Source organism: Falco punctatus (genome assembly GCF_963210335.1).
Source record: "Falco punctatus genome assembly, chromosome: 9".
Lineage (NCBI taxonomy): Eukaryota > Metazoa > Chordata > Aves > Falconiformes > Falconidae > Falco > Falco punctatus.
Genome location: NC_137589.1, coordinates 51,893,388 through 51,902,807, shown reverse-complemented (window position 1 = coordinate 51,902,807; position 9,420 = coordinate 51,893,388). Strand labels below are relative to the sequence as shown.

Sequence of the window (9,420 nt, the reverse complement as noted above, 5' to 3'; positions counted from 1 at the left end):
CTCATATTAGCTGCTATCTGTAGTCTTTTTGGTAACGTTAATGTTGTGTGAGGCTCGTCTTAAAGCACTCGAAGATGTGTGGTTAGAAAGGAAGCTTTGAGCACTCTGGTACAGAGAATCTTCATAAACTGGGAAGAAGAAATTAACTTTGTTTTAAAGGTATTTCCTAGTTTTCTTTCTCACTCCTAGAACAGATAATCTAACTTGAGAGCAAAATTCCCCACAGGTCTGTCGAATTATTGAAGAAGTAGCATAGGGAAAATACTTGGCCTGTGACAAGATGTGCTTAAAATTGCTGAAGTGAAGAAAAGAAAAGAAAAAAATATTACTAGAGTATCAGTTCTTCTTAAAAGTGAAAATTATCAGACTATGAAAAAAGTGTGATTGGAAAGCTAGAAGTCTTCTGGAATACATAAAATACTTTACAAAGCACTAAAAATGCTTGTTAATACTCCCTTAAGTCAGTGCTTCCTAGAAGTGTTATCTGAGAAAAATATTTTCTAACAGGTTCTGTATTTGTGTGTAATAGGAAACTGTCCTACATGCAGACTTCCCTAAAGAGAGGAGAGAGAACAATTTACAGGTAAGCATGCACACTGATCTAATTCATCTAATGTTGCCTGGGAAACCTATGTTCAGGATGAAATGCCTGAACTAAGCTGTTAAACATCATGAAGAAGCTTATTTCTAATCCAGGGTTCACTATGCTATGGATTTGTCTCTTAGGAACCTCTTATTTCAGAGGCTTTTACCTCTGAACTTCTGGGGTTTGGGAGCCTTCTCCCTGTGCTTTAACAGGGTGGGTGAGAAGCCTGAATTCAGTTCTAATGTCAAAATGAAGTAAATCAGACTCATAGGTGGTTCTTCTGGTTAAATCTGCAGCTAATAACAGGCCAGTGTTAGAAGGATCAGCAAATGTAAATACGATATTGAAACAATTTGTCAAATAAGCATGAGAATATACCAGTGTTTATGAAGCACATGCCACGCTGGGACCTGGAAGGTGCAGGGCTCCTTTTGGCATTGCCAGGTTCATTTGTGTAACCTGGACCTCTTCAGCCTCTGTTCCTGTTCTTAGTGTCAAACGTGGACAGTGGAAGAGGGTTGGTGCTCTCAAATCTTTCGGAGATAGACTAGGAGACTAAGATATTTTTGACATGGGTATGATTATAAAGCAATTGAGGGGAAAAGATGGGTGTATAAAACAGTGGAGCAGATCATCTGCTAGTGCAAACGGTTTTAGCTCTGCTGAAATCAATGGAGCAATATCAATTTACAGCTTCTAAGGCTTTTGCTTAGTCTGCAGACCTGGGCCAGAAATGAAGCTTGGCACAGGAGTTGAAACAGCTGGCTTGCAAATCCTGAAGGAATAGGTTGCATTGTAAGTTCTTGCTTGTTAGGGTTGAGATGGAAGGAAAGACATCATCCTGACCAGACTTTACATGGTTGGAGGGAGAAAGAGTATGGTTAAGTTTCAACTTAAACCCCAGGCGTGCTGGGCAGAGGTGTTTGGGGCAATCTGCGCCAGAAGCCCTTCCCTGTCCCTGTGTGTCTCACCCAGCACTGGCTGTCCATGCTGGTTAAGGCTAATGTGCAGAATTGAACTCTACAACTCGAGGAGCGTTACAAAGCAGGTATGTTTACTGGGGCACCAGGTGCAAGGGGGGTCGTTCCTCCTAACTTGCACACCGTTGCAACAAGCAGCTGTGTAATTATACAAAAATATACAAAATCATGCACATATGTAAGGTTTCTGAAAACTCAGAATCTCCTCCCTCTGGCGCCTATTCAGGATGTCCTTTTCACCATCTTGGTGAAATCTTTGCATGCATTAGCAGTCTTTGTTGTTTAGTTTCTGTTACCCTAAAACATCTGCTGGCCCTTCCTTATTGCCCACTCCAAACATGCCAAGCTAATACATTCCCACTGGGCTGGTTTTAATCTATATCAGCATGATCCCTGAGCATGATCACCTTCTTTGGGGTGGGGGCCACGTGAGTATGAGGTCGCTGATCTCCTGTTACCACAATTATTTTACCCTGGTTTGTTTTCTTTTAGCAGTTGGCACATCCTTGTCAGAAGGCTTCTTATTTAAATTCTTGTTGAGCTCATCTACATCGGTACTAATTGTCCCTTCTCAAAGTGCTGAGTGCTGAGCCCCCACCCTTTGCTCTTTCTCGGGTGTTAGTGTTTCTGTTACCAATGTAGCTTCTGTCTGCAGCAGAGTTCTAGGTTTTTCACTATACCAAGGCTGTTCCTCTTTCAGCTGTACTCCTGGCTTCTCATCTTGCAAAGTGAGAGGGTTTGTTTTAAGAGAAAAGAAAACAAGTTCCAGATTATAAATGTATCCTATTAGGGTTTCTTTTTCTTTCCTTCCAGACAAAAGCATTTCTACTTCCAAGCTTGATAGACCTCCTGACCCCACTGATGTGGGTGGATGGCTCTGCATGTTCTGAATCATTTGCTTCCTTTTCAAGTGTTACTTTCTCCTTATTTCAATTACCCTTCCTTTATAATTACATGGGTCGCTCCAGTGAACAGGAGTGCTCTGGAGCTGACAGTCTAACAACAGGGCATACTGGCGGCAAGAATCTACGTCCTTACTACCTTGGGCAGCAGGGAAGGTGTGTGTTTATTAGCATGGGAGAAATTGTCTGAGGATATTCAGGCCCAAGCACTTTGTGGTGGGTTCACTGCCCAGGCTTGCACCAGGCTGTACTGTGTGTAATTGCTCTCCCTGTCCCTTGGAGAGTTATAAACCATATGTACAAGGATCACCTCCCTTCATTCCTGCTGAGTGATTGCCCCTGTGACAGCAGGAGTCAATGAAGCTTGATCTGATACCTACTTGAACTCAATGGGAGTCTTTTAAGTAAACTTGAAAGGGGGCTGTTTCTATGACTGATTAGTTTAGCCCCCAAAAGGTGCAGCCAGCACTGATGTGGGTAGGACGGGAAGGGAAGGTGGGAGGCAACAAGTGGCTGCCTGGCCGCACAGTGGCAGGTGGGTTATGGATGAACTGTGCTGCAACCTCTGGGGCCAGGGTTACAGCTGCATAAAATCCAGAGTTTTGTTTTACGTGATTTATCAATAAAAACTTGATACTCTTTTGTTCTGTTTTTCAACGTATGTGCAACCGAAATCTAGTGGTTGGTTTTGCACAGGAACCTTGCAAAGTGGCACAACTTTGCAAAAGATTAAGCTTTATTTAAGAGAAACAGAGGCTTAACTTCCGTGTTACAGGTCAACTTTCCAGTGAAGCCCTGCCCTATCTATTCTACAGAAAATGTTTTATTAGGTGTTTTCCCAAAAGTTAATATTTCCGAGGCTGCTTCCTGACTTCTGTCCCTGTAAAAGCCGCTTTCATTGAATATCCCATCCAAACAGTGTGCTAATAATATAATGCCTATTATTAGCACCTGGGGATGTTGGAAAAGTGTCTATTCAAAAGGTTCTAAACCCTCTCCCAGATAAAGGCAGAAGAGCGACTGCAGCACTTGCAGAAAAGGCACACCCAGTGCGGGCTGCAACTGGCTGGCGTTTATTGTAGAGGAAGGGAATTTTTAGCCAATTAATTACACATTTCAAATTTAATCTTAAATTGAAATTCTAGGAGGCAAGTGTGTGGGAATGGACTGGGGTGAGGGTGTCAAAAGCTTTCTTAGCAGCAGTTAAGTTCCTACCGTGAGTCATGAAGAAGGGCCAGTAATTGCTGCCATTGTTTTGTGTGTTTGGTACAGCTACCTGTTGGTTATTCATGAACACAACATTATCACTTGCATTATTTTGTCTCTGTATGAAAGAGATTAAGCTGCTGGGGTTGAGTGGCTGAGCAGTACCGTGGTACCAGAGGATAAGAACATAAAACTATTTTTTTCTCTTGATTCATCGAGGAATTAAAGGTGTAACAAATAACTAGTAAGACTTTGGATTGTACCGCAGAGTGATTTTTTTTTATGATTTTTTTTTTTTTTACTATCTATGTGCACAACTTTCCACTTCATCTACATTTCCCTTGCTTCTGCTTGCTCTGTGTTCAGCCAACAGGTAAAAGGAGAGGCACGGATGCTTGATTTCTTCGGAGTCAAGGCTGCTGCCGTTCCTGGGGGCAGGGAATCAGGGGGAAGGCAGTCTTCCCTTGCATTCAATGGGGATCAGAAAGACATTAGTGCATAGGAGCATGTCAGCGCTATTACAGAGCGGATAAGTCTATCTAGTCTGCAATCACACTTACTGCCGCAGTGCTTTCAGCTTGGAGTTAGAAGGTACAGCCTTGCTGCAGCAGTTACGGTGACTCCCATCTCCTTTCACTCACCTGGAGCCCAGCATGTCTAGAGGCACCTGGTGCTGCTCCACTCCCACAGCAGATTGCCTGCTGAAATACCCCTTCCTTTGCAGCCTAAGCCTGCGGGAGAAAGAGGAGGAGGGCAAAAGGAGCAGGGCAACTGAGAAGGAAAACAGAATAGCGAGATAACAAGTCCGAGTGGGGAGTTTCGTTGGGGTGTTCTTTTTTTTTTTTTTTCCCCCAGAAACTTGAACATTTCTAAGTAAAACAAGGCATGGTGAAACAATGAGGAAGACTGTTCCACTCTGGAGTGGGTGACGCTCATTTTTATTTGACTTGTATTGGAGCTGCCTTAAGGGTAAAAGATCGGCACTGTCTTGGACATCTGTACTCAGCAAAACAAGGGAGCAAGGAAAGCTACAGATTTCCCCCACCCACAGTAACTACCATAATGTGCTGTGTCTTTGATGGGACATGAGCAAGTATTTTCAGCTAGGGTCTGTTTGTATTTTTATTCATGGTTTTATTTTTGGATGCAGCAACAGAGGCAAGAGACTGTAAAATTTCCTTTGACCTTTCAAAGTGTTCCTGGGAGCCAAAGGTGTTCACAGGAATGAAACATTAAATTATAACCTAGATGCCATGGTTCAGACCTCTAAAGGATCTGGCAGCTGCAGGAAGCAATGGCAAATAATATCCAAGCCTCTCTGAAATGGGCCTGGATCTCAAGACCTTTCTGAAAGCTGAAATATTACATTTAATCGGATATAAACTGATTAGACTCAAGCAAGTCCTTCACTATGTACAAATCTGGAAGTAAAAGACAGACTGATTTATCTTAATGCTTCCATCTTTCTCAATGATCTTTCGAAACCTGAAGGTTCATGTATTGACAGAGTGTCATACCTGCAAAGGAATGGAATGATACATCAGATGAGGGAAAATAAACTAGTATTTTCCCTTATTCAAGGAAACTTCAAGTTATGGCAGAAGTGATACCTCATGTAGCACAGGCTCTGTAAATAATGGAGTTCAGTTCTCTATTGATGTGATAGGAAGGGAAAGTGACTTCCAGGGTTTTCTGAGAACAGATGATCACTTCTCATTTGAGACTCACTGAAGGAGGGGAGGGGTGGGAAAGGGTCAGTGGTCTGAAGTCTGTGAAATTTTGGCTCACTTAAGGGATTTCAGAAAACCCCAGCTCCTCAGCTCCCTCGCTGAGTGACTAGGACAAAGGCTTAACAGCACACTGTATCTCTGCCACAGAGAAACTGCTTGTATCAAACCATATTTCTTCCCTTATCACCTCTGTCCAAGCAGAGGGTTGCTATTAAAGCACAAAATAATGAAGCAATTTAGAGCTGTCTCTATCTTAGCTTCTAGTAAAGACCCTATGGCCACATGGATTTTTTTGTAGCGCAGTCTTACTCTGCCCTGATTCAGTCCTGCCCTGAGGAGTTTCCAGGTTCACCTGACCCTGGGAAACAGAAAATGGGCTACAAGAATTGCTCTTTCTGGGCCTTCACTGATTCCTGCTGCTCAGCTCTGCACTTCTGTGCCTTTTCAGCCTTATTCTTTAACTTGCTTTGGTTTTTTGCAGTTGTCATTCTTCAAAATCCAAGATAGGACTGAACTAAAACCTTGAGCTAACAGTGGAGTGCCAGACTAGCATACATTTTTATCCCAATTAGAATGGATGAAATGCTCAGTGCGAATATTTGTTGGGTCTGTATCGCTCGTATTGACACCATGAAATCTCTGTGCAGGTCTTCACCCCACGAATTGCCTTGGCTTTGGCTCACCTTTGCTCAAACATCAGAAACTCATGAAATGCAAAGTCAGAGAGCTTTGAATGTGAAACCACATGGCATATTTGTTCTTTGACTGGACAAAACTTTTTTTATAATCAGGGTTCAGATGCCCGTGTTTGCTAGGTTATATTCTCTTTGCTGTGTACACTGTGTTGTCTGTTCCTAAGGCCGGGGAGATCAGAAAGCTTGCGCACTGGACAATTCACAGAAGCTGCCTAAAATAAACTAGAATTAGGAAACAAGTTACTAAAATCTTCCAAACTTATTCTGTAGTGCAGTATTATAAACAAAAGCAAAATAGAAGACAGATGAACATCATCACAACTGCATTCCTTTCTGGAAAAGAAAACTCTGCCTATGTGTGACCACACTTGTAAATATTTGTAAGTCACCTGGCTGGTGTGTGCTGGGCACACACGCTCCTTTGTACGCCTGCTCCAAGGCTGCTGCTTCCAGTGCAATAGGAACTAGTGGGCACCAAATTTACCTCTTCACCAGCAAGTGTGCGGTGCACCTGTACCACTCAGGCAGACTCTGAGATACAGAAAAAAATAATATAATAAAAATAACCCCAAGAGCCATCAAAAGATATTTTTTTCATTTTGGAAGGCTTTGCCCCAGCAAATCACTTCACTGTGTACCAAAGATAATTAGGGCATCTTATTTAAAACTTACGATCTAATTAGTGGCTTTAATGGTAGTTAATTACACAGAGAGCAACAAAGCAGTTATATTTCCTACCAGGCTTCTTCTAAGTCAAGGTGCAGGTACTTATCTAGGGCCATAAAGGAGAGTGGCTACCACACTTAACATCTAATTACACAAAATTGTCCACAGTAATTATGAGCAATGTGATTTTATTTATCTGGCTTAATTACGGGGGCTATGCACAGTCTCTGACCTGGCACGGTGACAGGGAGGACAGAGGGAAGACAAAGTGCCATCCCTGGCATGAACGCTGTGGTGGAACCGCAGGCTCCCCATCCTGAGCGCAGAGGGAGCCTGGGACCACCAGTGCCCTGTGGACCCTCAGTCACGTAGGAGCTATGTATGCACATGGTATGGACAAAGGAGTGGGTTTACAGAGCCCCACAAGACGCTTGAGATGGATGTCTCGTAAAGTAAGGAATCCACTGTTAACAGCAGATACAAAAAGGACAGTTCAGCAGAAGGGACGCTCTATCCTCACCACCAACATCCTAAAGCTTTCCCAGACACCAGCCACTGCTGAAACTTTGTAGAAACTTTCAGGGCATCTCTAAAAATTCAGTGTCTTGTAAAGGACCACTTTTCACTCTCCAGGGGAGGCATAACAGGTTTTGTTGTCTGACCCTAGATTCCTCTTGCTCATGTCCTCAACTTTTAACATCCATATGCATGGATAAAAACCCAGGCGCAACTTAAACCTTGTAAGTGCCTGTCATAAAAGAAATCTCTATATTTGAATCAACCTCCATTATTTGCAAATCCCGATAGAATGAATAACTGTAGTGTGTTAGTCCTCGAATCATTAAAAATAGTAATAGGTCATGAGCAGTGCAAGTGAAATGTGGTTCTTTTGATTTGTCCTTTTACACCATTGGACCAGGTGGATGTGTGTTGAGATGTATTACTGCTGTCATCAGAAGAGAGCAAAGTCCATCTGGCTTGCTACGCTTCTTGTGACAATAAAGATAGTGCTTAAGTAGAAGCATAAGAAGAGATTCTTCAGTTTATATTAGTATCTTCTGGTTTTGCCCAGTCTCTATCCCTTGATGCGAGGGGTACCTTTGAGTTGTAAAGTTTAAAGAGATATATCTTTTACATGCCAGAAAAATAGCTGGCCTTATGCCCACAGCCTTGAAAGACAGCATTTTCAAATACTTCCACTTTATAAAATTGCAGGCAGCGGCATGTATAGCTCTGCTTCTCGACTCCAACCCCCAGGACATTTCCATGTTATAGCAAATCACTTGTTCAGCGACTCGCTAAGATTTTGAATTAGTAGTAAATACATTTTGACCTTATTTTTCTCCTGATAATTACTCTATTTATAGAGAAGTCACTGATTGTCATGCTAATTTCTTCCATTTGAGGATTAGACTGGCTCCATCAGAACTAATCTGTGGTATATCCCATTAAAAAAAAAAAAAAAAAAAAAAAAAAAAAAAGCAGAAAAAGGAAACTGTCTCCTTTAAGAGTGGATTTGCTCTTTTTCCCTTTTTTAATGAAAGCTAGAGGAAAAAACCTCATTGGTGAAAAAAACCCAATAACTTTCACTGACAAGTTAGGTCACTCTTTAGTGATCAGTTAGCTGTATTTTATGCCTTTGCTTTCTATAATGTATTTGGGCCTCAGCTTAGGGTAGAATGGCCTATCATAATAAGATGTTTTATAGTCTTCACATAACCTATCAAAATATCTGCAGCTAGATTTAAAAAAAAAAAAAAAAAAAAAAAAAAAAAAAAAAAAAAAAAAGTGTGATTTCTCAGTATTCGGGGCCAGAGTTCAGATCCAGGCAAGAGCAAGACTTTTCTTTTTTTTTTTTTTTTCTTTTAAGAAATCCAACCACCAGTGCTGCTTTCTTTTCTTTGCTCCATCCCTGAGCTCATATGGCCACGATCATTTTGAGCTGCCTGAGCAAGGAGTGCTTGCAGCAGCCAACCTTGCTCTGCACGCATCTGCAGGGCTCTCCTTTCCTTTTTAACGGCACAGCACCACCAGCACGCCCCGCGCTTGCAGTGAATCACGGCATGGGCTGGTGGCTGCTGGCTGGGAGGTCCATCTCTGGTGGTGACAGCCTGGTGGCCACAGCTTCTAGCTCCTATTGACACAGCGGCTGAGCCAGTTGTAAATCTGGGAGGTTTTGTTCTGCCAGCGATCAACTGGCCCTCAGTCTGAAGAGTGATGGAGGGACCTTGGTCTCACTAAGGCTGGCCGCGCTGCTGGGGGGTTGCTCAGCCTTGAGTCACCGCAGGTTTTGCGGTTCACTACCACAAAGCAATTAACAGCAAGTGAGCGTTCCAAACCTTTGCTAAAAATCATGGCTGTTTATCAATGTGTCAGGCTGTTGGCAGATTCAAGAAATCTAAATTTAACAGGTGACTGGTTCCCCCACGCCTGGCTGCAGCCAATGGATCTTCAGGATGTGGTGTCCCAATTGGGCAGCTGGAGCAAGCTGGGGAGGAGAGTGAATGAATGGGGCCAGCTCCAGAGTTCAGTGCAGGGGAGGCTTTTTTGCACCGCAGCTGCTTAATGACTTTTTCAATTGATTTCAGCAGTGTTGCTTTTCGATTACTGATTCCATCCCAGCCATTGGGCAGAAAAATGGGCTTAGGAAAATAA

General features: G+C 42.7%; 1 long non-coding RNA gene across 1 annotated transcript in view; it reads right to left on the bottom strand.

The window, feature by feature from the left end:
* LOC308069668 overlaps nt 1-8,524 on the bottom strand; it is a 64,398-nt gene extending 55,874 nt beyond the window's left edge. Inside the window, exon 1 of the long non-coding RNA XR_013930479.1 lies at nt 37-8,524. This is a non-coding gene — a long non-coding RNA (uncharacterized lncRNA). The remainder of the gene's footprint in view (nt 1-36) is intronic.
* Between the last annotated feature and the right edge of the window lie 896 nt (nt 8,525-9,420).